Source organism: Elephas maximus, chromosome 3, assembly GCF_024166365.1.
Source record: "Elephas maximus indicus isolate mEleMax1 chromosome 3, mEleMax1 primary haplotype, whole genome shotgun sequence".
Taxonomy (NCBI): Eukaryota; Metazoa; Chordata; class Mammalia; order Proboscidea; family Elephantidae; genus Elephas; species Elephas maximus.
Window position 1 is genome coordinate 126,637,146 of NC_064821.1, and position 15,984 is coordinate 126,653,129.

Here is a 15,984-nt window from a genome sequence, read left to right on the forward strand (position 1 = left end):
CTAAGGAGCACAGTTCTACTCTGACACACGTTGGGTCGCTATGAGTCAGACTTGACTTAAAGTAACTATTATTTATTTATTTATTTTTAGGACTTAAAAAGAGTTAACATGCTTCCCTGGGATACTAAGTGGAGAGTGACTTAGACACGTAGACAACTTCTTAGGCCCCAACAGTGTAACATTTCTGCCTGTCACAATCACAGACACAGCAAGCGCACACATACATCCTTAAACTGGTGCTTACCACATGTGGGAAAGAGCGTGCCTGGAAAAGCTTCTCTCCAACTCATTGGACTGCTGGGGTCAGGCGCAGGGTGACCACGGGTACTTCAGAGGCAAAGAATAGGTCCCTAGGTCAGGAATTATGATTCATCTTAAGATGTGGTACCCAGTATTTTTATGACATCCAAATCATACCAGTCCTTTTTTTAATAACTGAAGGTTGGATTGCTTCTGCTGCCAGGAAAATGGGCCATTATGTCCTTAGATTGTTACTAACACCTCACAGTGATTTACCTCTCACTTTTACTGCTTTGTTTGTATCTTTGGTGGTGGAGACCTGATTGAACTCCAGGTTGCAGTTGTTAATGTTTTAAAATAGCATGATGTTAGTTCTAAATTAACCTCAGAAGGAATGCTTATAGTTTGTGTTATGGTAGGTGATTTTTCAAAACTATGGGTGAACAAGTTGAAAAGTCACATACATCGTGTCCTATTTTCTACTTTGGGTGTATTTATGTTTTGAAGCATTTCGGAAGAAAATATGCTTTCGTAAACAGCACAAAGTGAGTTCAAATCCTGACTTCGTTAATTGCGTCGCCATATTATTTCATTCCTTAACAATTTTAGCCTCAATTTCCTCAACTATAAAATTGAGATAAAAATCCATAACGTTCTAATGGATTTTTAGGATTAAGCAAGATAATGGGTATGAAAAAGTCATTGTTCCATGCCTGGCACTAGTAGGAATTATTCTTTCTATTTTCTTTAGCTTGGGAAATTTGATTTTAAAATGCTGCTTTTAAGATGCATGTTATATATCCCCAACAAATCAAATTAATATAGTGAAGCCTATGAGAGCTGGAACTCTACTGGACTGCTTTGTTTTTCTGAGTTTCACATTTTCTGCCTTTGACAGGGTACAGTCACCACTTTTCTACCGCTCTCTATTTAGTGGAAAATATTTGAGTTTTCCCTCTCTGACAGGTGTCTGCCTTATACAGGTTCTGGCTTTAGCAAGTTGTATTGTATTTATAGAAAGATGCCAAAACGACACCTTATATCTCCTTAAACCTACCATAAACCCAACAACCCATTGCCATAGAGTTGATTCTGGCTCATAGCAACACTATAGGGCAGAGTAGAACTTCCTCATAGGGTTTCTAAGTTTGTAATATTTACAGAAGCAGACTGCCACATCTTTCTCCCACAGAGCCCTTGATGGGCTCAAACCACTGACATTTCAGCTAGTAGCACAGGACCTAACCACTACACCAAGTCAAGTAATACCAAGTGGAGACAATAATGTTGGCTAATAAGAGCCTTTATACGCTGTTAGTGGTGAGCAAAATTAACAATAATTTTGGAGACACGGAGAAAGCATTTAATGAAATTAAGTAGGTACACATCTTAAAGATCCAGACATTCTACTGCTAGGAACACTACCAGAGAAATCCTTTCACATATGCATTGTTGCATTTTTTTGAAATAGTGCAAATTTAGAAATGACCTAAATGACCACAAGAAGGAATGGATGACTACGCGTCTATTCGTATCATGCATATCCAACAGTATCCAGGGATTAACTAGATAACTACAAATATAAAATTGGTAGATATCAACATTTCAAAAACACAATTTTTTGTTTGTTTGTTTTGAGGAAAACATAGATGTATATACCTGGAAGCTTATAGGAAAGTAAAGAGGTAGAAGAGCAAGGTCTGGGGGATGAAAGAAACCAAATATAAGTGGCTAGGCCTGTGAATTAAACATGACAGATTATACCAATTTAATCATGCTTACCTAAGACTCATACAATAGTAATTTTAACAGAATAAGGATAATATATTACATATTTTTATTCCTCAAACTATCTCTATTGAGTACTGATAGCACCAATTTGAGGGCCTTTTAAAAAAATACAGGAAAGGCTTTTCTTTGCTGAAGCTTTTTCTACTTCTAGGTGTTCCAATTGGTCAGGACCTAAAGACAGTATCCACATGGGCCCCGTCTGGTCCCTGTAAACACTTAGGCAAACTTGCCCCTGACAGACCAGTGCCAATAAGCCGCTTCTCCTTTGATTTTTCTACCAGCTGTTAGTCAGCCTGCCCCTTGTCTTAAAATTTCAAGGCATCAGTCCATTGTATTCTTTTACTGCATGGGTAAAAATTAAGCTCCCAGAAGAGTCTCTTTGGAAACTCTCACTAGGCTTGAGGTAACAGCAAGTTACTCCTCTTTGAGTAGAGCTCTTGCCAATGAAATCTCTTCCTAATTTATCTTTCTCTAATCTCTCTCTTTTTTTTTTTTTTTTAAATCTCTAACAACCCGATTGTTTTATACTCTTAAAATGGGTGAAGAGTTTAAGAGTCAGGATTTTTGTCCCTGGAACTGGCATCTTCTTTGTTATCTATGCTCCACTCCAGGTTCTGTTATATTTCCCTCTGCTCCTAGAGGCTTGAGTAGTGCAAAAGGTTAATATGCTTGGCTGTAACCCAAAGGTTGGAGGCACCTTAGGAGGAAGGCCTGGTTGGTGATCTACTTCTGAAAAATCAGCCATTCAAAACTCTGTGGAGCACAGTTCTACTCTGATACTCATGCGATTGCGATGAGTCAGAGTCCCCTTGATGGCAATTTCTGTGACCTAGACTATGAGTCAAAATCAACTTGATGACAACAGATTTGAGTTTTTTGTTTTCTGAGACTAGACCGGGGACATTTTTTTTCCTTTAAAATTTCTGTTCCCTGTACAATTTAGCATATAAAAAAAGAAAAAAAAAATTTTATAGTAGGTGTTTAATAAATGCCTTTTAAATTCACTTAGAATAGAACAAAAGCTTACTGTGTCTTGGCTTCCACTTTTGCAAACCCCCTTCCCCGAACAGTCATTTCTCCATACAACAAAATATTTAAAAATGTAAATTTGAAATGTCACTCCCTGGCCTGACTTTCTTCAATGAGTGCTTACCACAGTTTGGATAAAATCCAGCCTGTCTACAAGGCCCTGCCTGGCCCAGGCCTGACTATTCCTTCCACCTTATTTCCGGTTTTCTCCCCTGGCTTACTCCTTACCAGCTGCATGGGCCAATTTGCTATTTAGTCACCCACCAAGCAAGCTGCCAATCCAGGAATTCTGTGCTTGCTAGCCTTTTCCCTCAGATATTTTCATGGCTTGCTCTTTTCTTTCTTTCACAGCTCTGTTTAAAGGCCATCTCATCATCCCTGATGCCTTTCCCAATTACTCAACCTAAAATAGCTCCCCACCTCAACCTTCTGTCTTCATATGAGGCTTCAGTTTTCTTCATAGCACTACCTGACATTATACACTTGTTCTTTGTTTCCTTCCATTAGGATGGGAGCTCTACAAGGCCAGGGACTTTGTCTGTTTTGTCCACTGCTGTATCCCCAGTATCTAGAACAGTCCTTGGCATATGGTAAGTATCGTCCTTACCTTGGCTGGTTGAATCTTATGGCAGAAACTCTTTGGTATTGCAGGATTTGGCATCAACTTCCTTTTCTTTTCTTTTTGCTTTTTATTTCTTATCAACTTCTCTTGCTTTCTAGTTCAGAACATTCTGCAAGTTGTATTCAGATTGTGGATGGCCAATTTCTTTTAATTAAATTTATAAGCTGTTAGATGCTACTCTGTATGATACCATTCCCAGCCAGTTTAGGTAATTTCATTACTCATCTGGGTAAATTGATTTGTCATTTTTCAGGCTTGTCCCTTTTAAGAAATGTATCACCACCTCAGTTTTGCTGAAGCATTTCTTTTTATCTAGAAATCCCTCTTCTCTTTATCTAGAAATCCCTCTTCTCTTTTCCATCTAGTGAATCCATTCATCCTCAGCTCGGCTCCACCATTGCCTTGAAGGCTTCCACAGTGCTCATTTAAGGGTGTAATTTCTCCATCCTTTGAATGGTTATGGTGCTTCCAGTCCTATCTCTGTGGCTTATCTATTACTTTTTCACTCTGGTTATTTACATATATTTTTTATCTTTCCTTTTGCGGGAAAATCTTCTTGCTTTATTTGTCTTTGAGTCCTCCATAGTATCTACCTCCCAGACCCCAGTATATGTTTATTGAATTTTACTGATTAGTTAATGAAAACAAAAGAAATTTTTACAATTCTGAACTAGGGTAGGGCAAAGAGTATTCTTCACTGTTTCTATATGGTGACCCAGACAAGCTACATTTGTTCAGGTTCTCTCAGGTGGTGAATCATACAGCTAGTGTTTATGAGACGTCAGGTCTTCTGATTATTTATCCAGTGTGCTTCGTCCTCTTACCTATTTCCATAAGTCATATCTGTGACTTAAAATCATCAAATATGCAGAATATTAGAATGCTTTGCTATGAGATACGGTTCTAAATATTGCAGAAAATGATCCATTTTTAAAAACTACAATTATATTTCTCCCGGCATCCGTTAAGCACTCAGCTGCTAACTGAAAAGTTGATAATTTGAGTCCACTCACAGGCACCTAGGAAGAATGCCCTGGCAATCTACTTCCAAAAAATCAGCTGTAGAAAACCCTATGGAGTACAGTTCTACTCTGACACATATTATTTTATATTGCTCCCCAAATAGTACTCTCATATTCTTACTTTTCAATGACTTTCTTAATGGGATGAAAATAAAGGTCAAGTTCATTAATTTAAAATCTATCACGATGTTTTCTTTTTAAATTTTATTGGGCTTTAGATGAAAGTTCACAGCACAAATTAGCTTCTCATTCAAAAACATATACCCAAATTGCTTTGTGATATTGGTTGCAATCCTCATAACGTATCAACAGTCTACCTCTTTCCACCCCAGACTCTCTGTGTCCATTTGTCCAGTTTTCCTGTCCCTTTCCACCTTCTTGTCTTTGTTTTTCAGCAGGTGTTGCCCATTTGGTCTCACATACTTGATTGAACTAAGAAGCACATTCCTCCCCTGTGTTATTTTTTATTTTATAGGCCTGTCTAATCTTTTTCAGATACAATTTACAGAGCAAATTAGTTTCTCATTAAATAGTTAAAACACATATTGTTTTGTGACATTGGTTGCCAATCTCATGACATGTTGACACTCTCCCCTTCTCAACCTTGGGTTCCCCATTACCAGCTTTCCTGTCCCCTCCTGCCTTCTAGTCTTTGCCCCTGGGTTGGTGTACCCATTTAGTCTCATTTTGTTTTATGGACCTGTCTAATCTTTGGCTAACGGGTGACTCTCAGGAGTTACTGCAGTGTTAACTACGTCCAGGGGCCGTACTCTCGGGGTTTCTCTAGTCTCTGTCAGAACAGCAAGTATGGTCTTTGTGAGTTAAAGTTTTGTTCTACATTTTTCTCCAGGTCTTTGGGACCCTCTATTGTGAAAACCTATCACAATGTTTTAACTGATTCAGTAATGAAAATGCTGTTTTTTTTTTTCCTTTTAAATATGGATATCAATTTCTTTGTTTTTTTAATTGTGCTTTAGGTGAAAGTTTACAGCTCAAGTTAACTTCTCATCCAAAAGTTTATACACATTGTTTTGTGACATTGGTTGCACTTCTTACAATGTGACAGCACACTCTCCCTTTCTATTCTGAGTTCCCTGTGTCCTTTTGACCAGTTCTGTCTCTTCCTGCCTTCTCATCCTGCTTTTGGACAGGAGCTGCGCATTTGGTCTCATATATGTGATTGAACTAAGAAGTACATTCCTCATGTGTATAATTTTTTGTTTTATAGTCATGTCTAATCTTTGTTTGAAGACTGGGCTTCAGGAATGGTTTCAGTTCTGGGTTAACAGAGAGTCTGGGGGGCCATAGATTCGGGGGTAAATTTCTTTGTTATGTAAATTTAAAAATTTATGTTTGCTGTTTTATTCTAAGCATAATAAATAGTTAAAAAAAAAAAAGTCAGGAAAAATATGTTCCAGAAACAAGTCTACTAATATCTCAACTAGAAATTTGGATTTAAGAAGTAACTTTACTTAGCTTCTTCCTTTGGACTGTGGCGTTGGTAAAAATGAGATACAATGTTGATTGGTTTCAATACAATGGTATTGTGACAATAGCGTGACATTTAAAAACTTTGAAGTCCTTCCAAAAAGGGAAATTATTTTAGCCTTTAATTTTTTCTTTAAGTGTATATATATTCCTACTGTGCTTCAGATGACGGTTTACAGAGCAAATTAGTTCCTTATTAAGCACTTAATACATATTTTTTTCTGACATTGGTTGCCAGCCCCACAACAAGTTAACACTCTCCTCTTCTTGATTTTGGGTTCCCCATTTCACCAGCTTTCCTGTTCCATCCTGCCTGTTTGAGGTAGGAGTTTGGATGTGTCTATGAAGCTTCCATAACCTTGCCTTGGACAAGTTGTATTGATTTCCCCAGTTTTATGTACTGTCTTTCCTTTCACCAAAGTTACCACTTAGCTATTATCTTGTTAGTGTTTTTCCTGCCCCACCCCCATCCATCACATAAAAAAAAGACAAGAACTACATGATCTTATCAACTGATGCAGAAAAGGCATTTGACAAAGTCCAACACCCATTCATGATAAAAACTCAGTGAAGCAGGAATAGAAGGGAAATAACTCAACATAATAACAGGCATTTATAAAAAGCCAACAGCCAACATCATCCTAAATGGAGAGGGCCTGAAAGCATTCCCCCTGAGAATGGGAACCAGGCAAAGACATCCATTATTGCCACTCTTATTCAACATTTTGCTGGAGTTCCTAGCCAGAACAATTAGGCTAGAAAAATAAATAAAGGACATCCGAATTGGTAAGGAAGAAGTAAAAATATCCCTATTTGCAGATGATAAAATCTTATGTACAGAAAACCCTAAAGAATCCACAAGAAAACTACTGGAATAATAGAAGAGTTCAATAAAGCATCAGGATACAAGATAAACATGCAGAAATCAGTTGGATTCCTCTACACCAATAAAGAGAACTTCAAAGAGGAAGTCACCAAATCAATCCCATTTATAATAGCCCCCAAGAAGATAAAATACTGAGGAATAAATCTAACCAGAGACATAAGAGACCTATACAAAGAAAACTACAAGACAGTACTGCAAGAAATCAAAAGAGACTTACAAAAGTGGAAAAACATACATTGCTCATGGATAGGAAGACTCAACATTGTGAAAATGTCTATTCTACCCAAAGAAATCTACAGATACAATGTAATTCCAATCCAAATTCTAGTGGCATTTTTTAATGTGATGGAGAAACAAATCACCAACTTCATATGGAAAGGGAAGAGTTCCCAGATAAGTAAAGCATTACTGAAGAAGAACAAAGTGGGAGATCTCACACTATCTGATTTTAGAAGCTATTGTACCACCAAGGTAGTGTAAACAGCCTGGTACTGGTACAACAACAGATACATAGACCAATGGAACAGAATTGAGAATCAAGACATAAACTCATCTACATATGAGCAGCTGATATTTGACAAAAGCTCAGAGTCTGTTAAATGGGGAAAAGACAGTCTCTTTAACAAATGGTGCCTGTATAACTGAATATCCACCTGCAAAAAAATGAAACAAGATCCATACCTCACACCATGCACAAAAACTAACTCAAAATGGATCAAACACTCAAACACAAAAGCTAAAATGATAAAGATCACAGGAAGAAAACTAGGGACAACACTAGGAGCCCTAACACATGGCATAAACAGAATATGAAACATAACTAACAATGCACAAACATCAGAGGAGAAACCAGATAACTGGGAGCTCCTAAAAATCAAATACCTATGCCCACCCAAAGACTTCAGTGAAAGGGTAAAAAGATTACCTACAGACTGGGAGAAAATTTTTGGCTCCAACATATCTGAAAAAAACTTATCTGATCAGGGTCTAATTTCTAAAATCTACAAGATACTGCAAAACTTCAGCAACCAAAAGACAAATAACCCAGTTAAAAAAATGGGCAAATCTCCTGCCTGGAGGGGAGATGGGAGGGTAGAGGGGTTTAGAAGTTGGCAAAATGGACATGAAAAGAGAGAGTGGAAGGAGGGTGCGGGCTGTCTCATTGGGGGGAGAGTAATTGAGAGCGTGTAGCAGGGTGTATATAAGTTTTTGTTTGAGAGACTGACTTGATTTGTAAACTTTCACTTAAAGCACAATAAAAATTTTTTTTAAAAATGGGCAAAAGATATGAACAGGCACTTCACTAAAGAAGACATTCAGGCAGCTAACAGATACATAAGGAAATGCTCAAGATCATTAGCCATTAGAGAAATGTAAGTCAAAACTACACTGAGATTCCATCTCACCCCAACTAGGCTGGCATTAATCTAAAAAACACAAAATAATAAATGTTGAAGAGGTTGTGGAGAGACTAGAACACTTAAACACTGCTAGTGGGAATGTAAAATGACACAACCACTTTGGAAACTGATTGGGTGCTTCCTTAAAAATCTAGAAAATAGAAGTACCATACGATCCCACTCCTTGGACTATATCCGAGAGAATTAAGAAGTGTCACACGAATAGATATATGCGCACCCATTTTTATTGCAGCACTGTTTACAATAGCAAAAGATGGAAAAAAACAAGGTGCCCATCAATGAATGAATGGATAAACAAGTTACGGTATATTCACAAATGGAATTTATGCAATGATAAAGAACAACGATGAATCCGCAAAACATTTCATAACATGGGTGAATCTGGAAGGCGTTATGCTGAGTGAAATTAGTTAGCTGCAAAAGGACAAATATTATATGAGGCCAGTATTATAAGAACTCAAGAAAAGGTTTAAACACAGAAGAAAATATTCTTTGATTGTTACCAGTGTGGGGAGGGAGGGAGAGGGGAATTCACTAACTAGATAGTAGACAAGTATCATCTTTAGTGACGGGAAGGACAACACACAATACAGAGGAAGTCAGCACAACTGGACTAAATCAAAAGGTAAGAAGTTTCCGGAACACAATCAAATACTTAGAGGAACAGAGTAGTAGCGATGGGGGTCTGGGGACCATGGTTTTGGGGGACATCTAGGTCAATTGGCATAACAAGGTTTATTAAGAAAATGTTCTGCATCCCACTTTGGTGAGTGGCATCTGGGGTCTTAAAAGCTAGCCAGCGACCATCTAAGATGCTTCAATTGGTGACGCAAAGAGGAATGAAGAACACCAAAGACACAAGGAAAATATTAGCCCGAGAGACAAAAGGAGCTACATAAACCAGAGACTCCATCAGCCTGAGACGAGAAGAACTAGGTGGTGCTGGGCTGCTACCAATGACTGCCCTGACAGGGAACACAACTGAGAGTCCCTGATGGAGCAGGACAAAAGTGGGGTGCAGAACTCAAATTTTGGTAAAAAGACCAGACTTAATGGTCTCTCTGAGACCAGGGAAACCTCCGAAGACATGGCCCCCAGACTCTCCGTCTTACTGTGACACACATGGGCTTGCCATATGTGGGAGTTGACGCAATAGCAACTGTTTTCTGTGAATGTTTTAAAACATTTGTTTATTTTACAAATATTGTGTGAGTACTGGCGATCTGCCTTCGTTAAGATTATATCCAAGAAAACCCTATGGAGCAGTGACACATGGTTTGCCATGAGTCAGAATCGACTCGATTGCAGCTAACAACAACTTACTATATGCCAAACACTTATTATTAATTGAATTATTCCTCATAAACACATTTGTAATTTTTTAAATTTTCAGGATTTGGCATAGGTTTTAATTGAACTCTTTTCCGGTAACATTCTTGTTCTCTTGTTGTTTTTCCTGTTGCTTACTTTCTAGGCAAAAACCAAAGCAGCAACTTGGGAAACAGAAGACAAAGAACACTGAATATAACTCAGCAGCCTGAAGAAACAATGTTGTTGGACTGGTATTTTGTTAATGGAAAATGTCTTTCTGAGAGCAGTGATGGAATTTACATCTGTGAAGATCTTTGAAAGCATGATTGGTATCTTTTGATCAGGAATGATTTTGGTGAAGCCTTGCGTAGAAATAGCAAAGTGGCTTCTCTGAACTGAGAGGATCTTTTATTTAGTGCTTTGCTTTCATGAGTAATAGTTTTTCTCCTAATACTATTAGTTTGATTGCTAGAGAGAAGATTAGATTTCTTTTGACTTCAAAATCTAGGGAAGCTCAAAAGGAGGAAATAAACCAAGAAAATAACTGAATTATTGCTGGATGAAATGACCAATTACTGTCTTGTCTCTCCCTATTTTGACTTTAGATAACATTTACCAGCTTGTAAATGGTGATAGAATACATACCACTCTAGTGACCTTTGTAAGCCTCAGGAAAGGTCTATTGTACACCTGGCCTTGATTAAATCTCTTTCTTTGAGAAATCTTAGTAGAGCGCTCTGTCTGGAGAGGAAGAATGGCTGAGAGATTTCAATGTGACATTTTATCCTCAGTCTCGCCGTATATACAGTTAATTGAAACCAACCATTTTGCTAGTGAAATGTTACAAAGGTCTAACGTGGGTGTTGTTAGACAAGAATATCTATAGAATGGTACTAACAACAACATATAATAGAGAATCGAAAGAATCCTGCTTTTTCCAAAGATACTTCATGATTTGGAGACATTTGTATGTTCCCTTTGTTGGCCACTTGAGGATGAAGAGAATGATCAAAAAAATAGAAAAGAAAATACGAAATACAATTTGTTAGTTCTTATAGACTTGCAAGCAGAAAGGACTTGTACAAACACATGGATGTTGAATATTTTATTAAGTTGAACTTAAAAGGGAATTTAACATGTTGAGAAGATAGTGTTTATTTCATCTAAAAATACAAAACTAAAAAAAAAAGCCATCTTAAATTCTATTTTCAGTGCTTTTCCACATATGACAGGTAAAACAAGAAGAGAAGCAAAGGAATCCAGATATGGTGTACACACCTAAGATTTATTTTTATTTTCATTCATAGGCCTTAAACTTTTTTCATCTTGGAAAAACCTTACCAGGCATATGCTGCAGACCCAGCTTACTGACTGTACTACTTTATATCAGTGTTATGCCAACTTTAATTTTCACTTTTTGCTGTTTTCTTTCCATTTCTACTACTTTCACTTAACATATTTTAAACCGTATTTATTCCTGTTGCAAAGGTATCATGAGCTTATTATATTTTGAGATGCCATTTAGGAAGTGATGGTAGCAGTTTCCTTCTTTCAGGCTTCTTCACTATTACATAGACCATAACATCATATCAGGATAGCCCAGACCCTGGAAAGAGACTACAGCAGAAACAGTGCTGTAAGTTCATTCAATTCATTTCATTTTCTCCTAGCATGGAGGGAGACTACATTTTTTAGCCAATTGCAGTTCAGTGTGGAAAATGAGTTCTGGCCAATGAAATGGAGACTAAAACTATACATACCTCTGTTAGGGACGGCTCCTGAAACTACCATGATCTTACATGTCTTTCTTCCCCAAATGTTGGGGGAATGCTGTTGTATAGCGCAGCCCCAGGAGCCATGTGTTGAAGATGATAGCACCTTCATTACGCGTGAACTTGTGTGTGCTTTAATCACTACATACAGAAGACTGGTGTGCTCCCTCTACCCCTCTGCCAGGTTATTGGACTGTTTCATGAGCATTGGTTTAAGCCATTGAGATTTAAAACAAAACAAACAAACAAACAAACAAAATTGCCATCAAGTAGATTGCAACTCATAGTGACCTTATAGGACAAACTAGAACTGCCTCACAGGGTTTCCAAGGAGTGCCTGGTGGATTTGAACTGCCGACCTTTTGGTTAGCAGCTGTAGCTCTTAACCACTATGCCACCAGGGTCTCTATTGAGATCTAGCGGGAGATTTTTATAGGACTTATTTATCAGAACCACTACATGGATTAACTGAAGCTTTTAATGGACAAATTGTCAATGAATGAAGCAACTTAACTTCATTTTATCAAGGGAGGAAATGACTTCAAGTACATAAAACAGATGATTTTATGAATTGTTTTAATCCAAATTTTAAAAACAAAAAGATTTCTGTAAATGGGTCCTGATATAGGAGAATGACATTGCAGCACAGTTTCACATGTGCTTACGGCAGTGCGTACTAGTCTTCTCATTTAGAGATGAGGAAACCAAGGCCCGGACAGCCTCTGGAAGGTTACACTGCTGGTAAGGGAGGAGTGTGGCTGTCGAGGGTCTGTCTGTGACCCCCATGCTGTACTGCTTCTTATTGCTCGGAAGCACTCCCCAGCAGTTGGTGAAATCTTAGAGCTGTTGACAAATCGACAACTGCACTCTCGTGACTGTTAAAACACCCAGACATCCTTACTAAGAAGAGCAAATGATGATGACGTCAATGCTGTAACTAAACATTTTGTGCAAACTGTTTTGCTTCAAACTGCTTTCCAATGATGCATGATTGATGAAGAATTGGGGTATGAAGTTTGAGTTTCAACACTTAACAGAAACTTTGCCTCAGATTCATCAGGAGAAGCTGGATTTCCTTTTCCTGTAAATTGCTTCAATGCTGCTAACTCGGCATGGCTGTCTATCGTTAGTGCCCATTCAAAACAAATAGGTATTTTAGGGTCGTCTTGCAAAAACTGATTAGCAAAACTTCCTAACTTGAATCCAGTGCGTAGACACAGGGATATGTCTATCACTAGCATTTTTTAAGTTCATGTTAAAATCTTGAATGACTGTTTCTCTCCAACTATGGATGCAAATAACCCATAGTAGCAGAGTACCCTGCCAACTCTCATTTATTTATTAAATATTTATTGTGCACACATTTGATGGTAGATACTGTTCTAAGTCCTAGGAGTATATTACTGAAAAAAAACAAAAATTCTAGCCCTTACGGAGCAAATTGTGAATATTTTCCTCAGTGAGTGATCCAGTATAATGGCACTGGAAGAAGTTGAAGTGCAGTGGATTTTCTTCTTTTTCTGCATGGCCGACGACCGTGCCTGTTCATGCTAGAACCTGAGTGACAGGAATACCTCTGCTCTGTAAACTTGCAACAGGGGTCAGAGGAGGAGAAGCAGCATTTAGCAGCATCCTTGCACCACCTAGGAGCCATGGAAAAAAATAGCAACCCAACAATATAGATACCAGGAGAGAGAATCAAGAGGAACTTTGTGTTTGGACTGCATGTGCCCCTTGAGTTTTCTGAAAATTCAGAGAGCAAGGAAAGGAAGAGAGGGATGGTGATATGTTAGGTGCAGCTCAGAAAGCTATTATTGAACTATCTATCAATCTATAAAGAGGAATTCAGCTGTTTTTCATTTATTTTCTAATTTCGTTTTAAATATGACATTTAGGAATCCCAAGAATTTGGGGATACTTAAACCAGTTAATATTTAAAAAAACAGAGAAGGAAATTAATATTTGCTGAGTTACTTTTATGTACTGGGTAGTGCAATAAAAAAATTTATCTACGTAAATTTTCACCAAATTGATGATTCTTTATCGCCATTGACTAATTTATTTTGTATTTTCCCTCATTTGTTTTAGACTCTGGGTCAGAACCTATCTATTGATCCATCCATTCATTCATCCATTCACCCACACACCCACCCATCTGCCCATCCGTCCATCCATCCACCCACCCACCCATCCATCTTTCTGTCTCTCTGCATGTGTGTGGCTACTTTTGTATATTGCGTAGAGAAGTGGTAGCAAGAGGTGAGATTTAGATTTAACTACATGGCCTCAGTCCTAGGCAAATGGGATTTTATCACAAAGGCTCTTCTGTAAAGTCCTAAGTGCCTGTACATAGAGCTCAATTCATACACAATGCAGAAGTTGAACAGTTGAATGGGCAGTAAACATTAATTCATTGACCTCTCTGAACCAATCTCCTTATCCATAGAGTGAATAAATAAATGTTTCCCACATGGAACTTTTGTGAAACTAAAGCGAGACAACACATGTGGCAGTGAAAGTGGCCAGCACACAGTAAGTACTTTGTAAACGTTCATTCATTCATTAGTCCATTCAAAAACATTGTGTTTGGTATCATTCCAAAGTTAAGTGACTTAGAAAAGCAATTTTGTAGCATTCAATGGCTTTACTGATACCTATTTTTAAACTAATCTATGTTGGGTAGCCTGTCCAGGACAGTTAATGTGTATGTGTGTCTTCATATGCACACACTGTGCTGGGGATTGGTGAGGATGCATTGTCAGGAGTAGAGTGAGAAAAAGAGAAATAAGAATGGCTATGGTAAGTTAGTGGGAGAAAGATGTGGCAGTCTGCTTCCGTAAAGATTACAGTCTTGGAAACCCTATGGGGAAGTTCTTCTCTGTCCTATAGGGTGGCTGTGGTTTGGAATTGACTTGATGGTACCGATTTTTGGGTTGGTATGGTAAGTTAAGTTAAAATACAAGGGAGTTGATTTGCCATTTTGTATATTAGAAGTATCGCACAAATATGTGGGATTAATATTGACTAGGAGTCTTGAGGCGTCTTGTTCTGTTAGCTGACATTCTTAATGCTTGTAAGTCTGTGTGATTTAGGGTACTTGAACACTGGAAAACCACAGCTAATATTTGGGGAATGTGTTTATATAACTTTTGTATACTCCTAACTAATATTCTAGTACATGTCATTTTAATTTTTATAATATAATTAACAGATTCTTACCCTAAAACTTTTTTATATATAAATAGGTTCATCAAGCTGGACTAGCTATTATTTTAAAAATGTATATTAAAAAGTATAGACTGTGATAAAATATTAGTGTGGTATTTAGATCCTTTTGAGATATCAAGTGTTTTCAAACATGTGGGAAGAAAATAAGCTTAAAACCCTAAATCTGGAGGAATGCTTTATTGAAAATTGTATAAAGAGGAAAAAAAATCTCTTTTAGTTATTATGTTGTTATTGTTAGTTGCCATTGAGTTGATTCCTACACATGGTGACCTCAAGTGTGCACAGTAGAACTGCACTTCATAGGGTTTTCACGGCTGTGGCCTTTCAGGAGCAGATTGCCAGGCCTTACTTCTGAGGTTCCTCAGGGTGAGTTTAAACTGCCAACCTTTCAGTTAGTAGTTCAGCTTTTAACCATTTACACCACCCAATAACTCCTTTTAGGTATAATAGATATTATTAATCCAAAAAAAATTTTTTTTTATGTACTATGTGCAGAGGTATTCCAGTAAGAATTCTGTATCAGTTAGTTTTGGGGGAAAATAGAATTTCCCTCAGATGGCTCTATCGAGTAGATTTTAAAGGGGGTGGACAGGGTTAAGGATAACAACAAATGATGCTGAGGCATCTGGGACCCAGTAAATGTGCAAACTTTTACCATTTGAGAGGGCTTGGAGGGACTAGAGAGTGTCCCTAAATTAATATTAAAAATGGCATTATACTAATGAAGCCTTTTAATAAGATTTTGCATTTTATTCATTTAGCTTCTGCACGTTTTTGCTGCATTTATTCCTAGATATTTGGTACTATGTGGTTTTGGCTCTCATACAAGAAAGCCAGCTCCTGACATACTTTTATTTTGTAACTGGTGAACCACAGATGAATCCAGGCTAAAAGCAAGGTAATTTACTTTGAATTTTTTTTTATTAAAAAATTTTATTGGCAGTATTCCCAGCTTCTTTTGAAAAATGAGGAGATATGGCATGTTCCCACAAATTAACATCTGTCTTGAGTTAAGCTGCACTCTCTCCTTTTGATTGGAAATACCCTCTACAACTTACTTCCATCTTTGCTACTCCTTGTTTTATTCCAAAACTAATGCTAAGTAAAAAGGGACACACATCATTGTTCTTGTGCTGTTATTGATACAGTTTTTCTAACAGAGAAAAGTGGAACA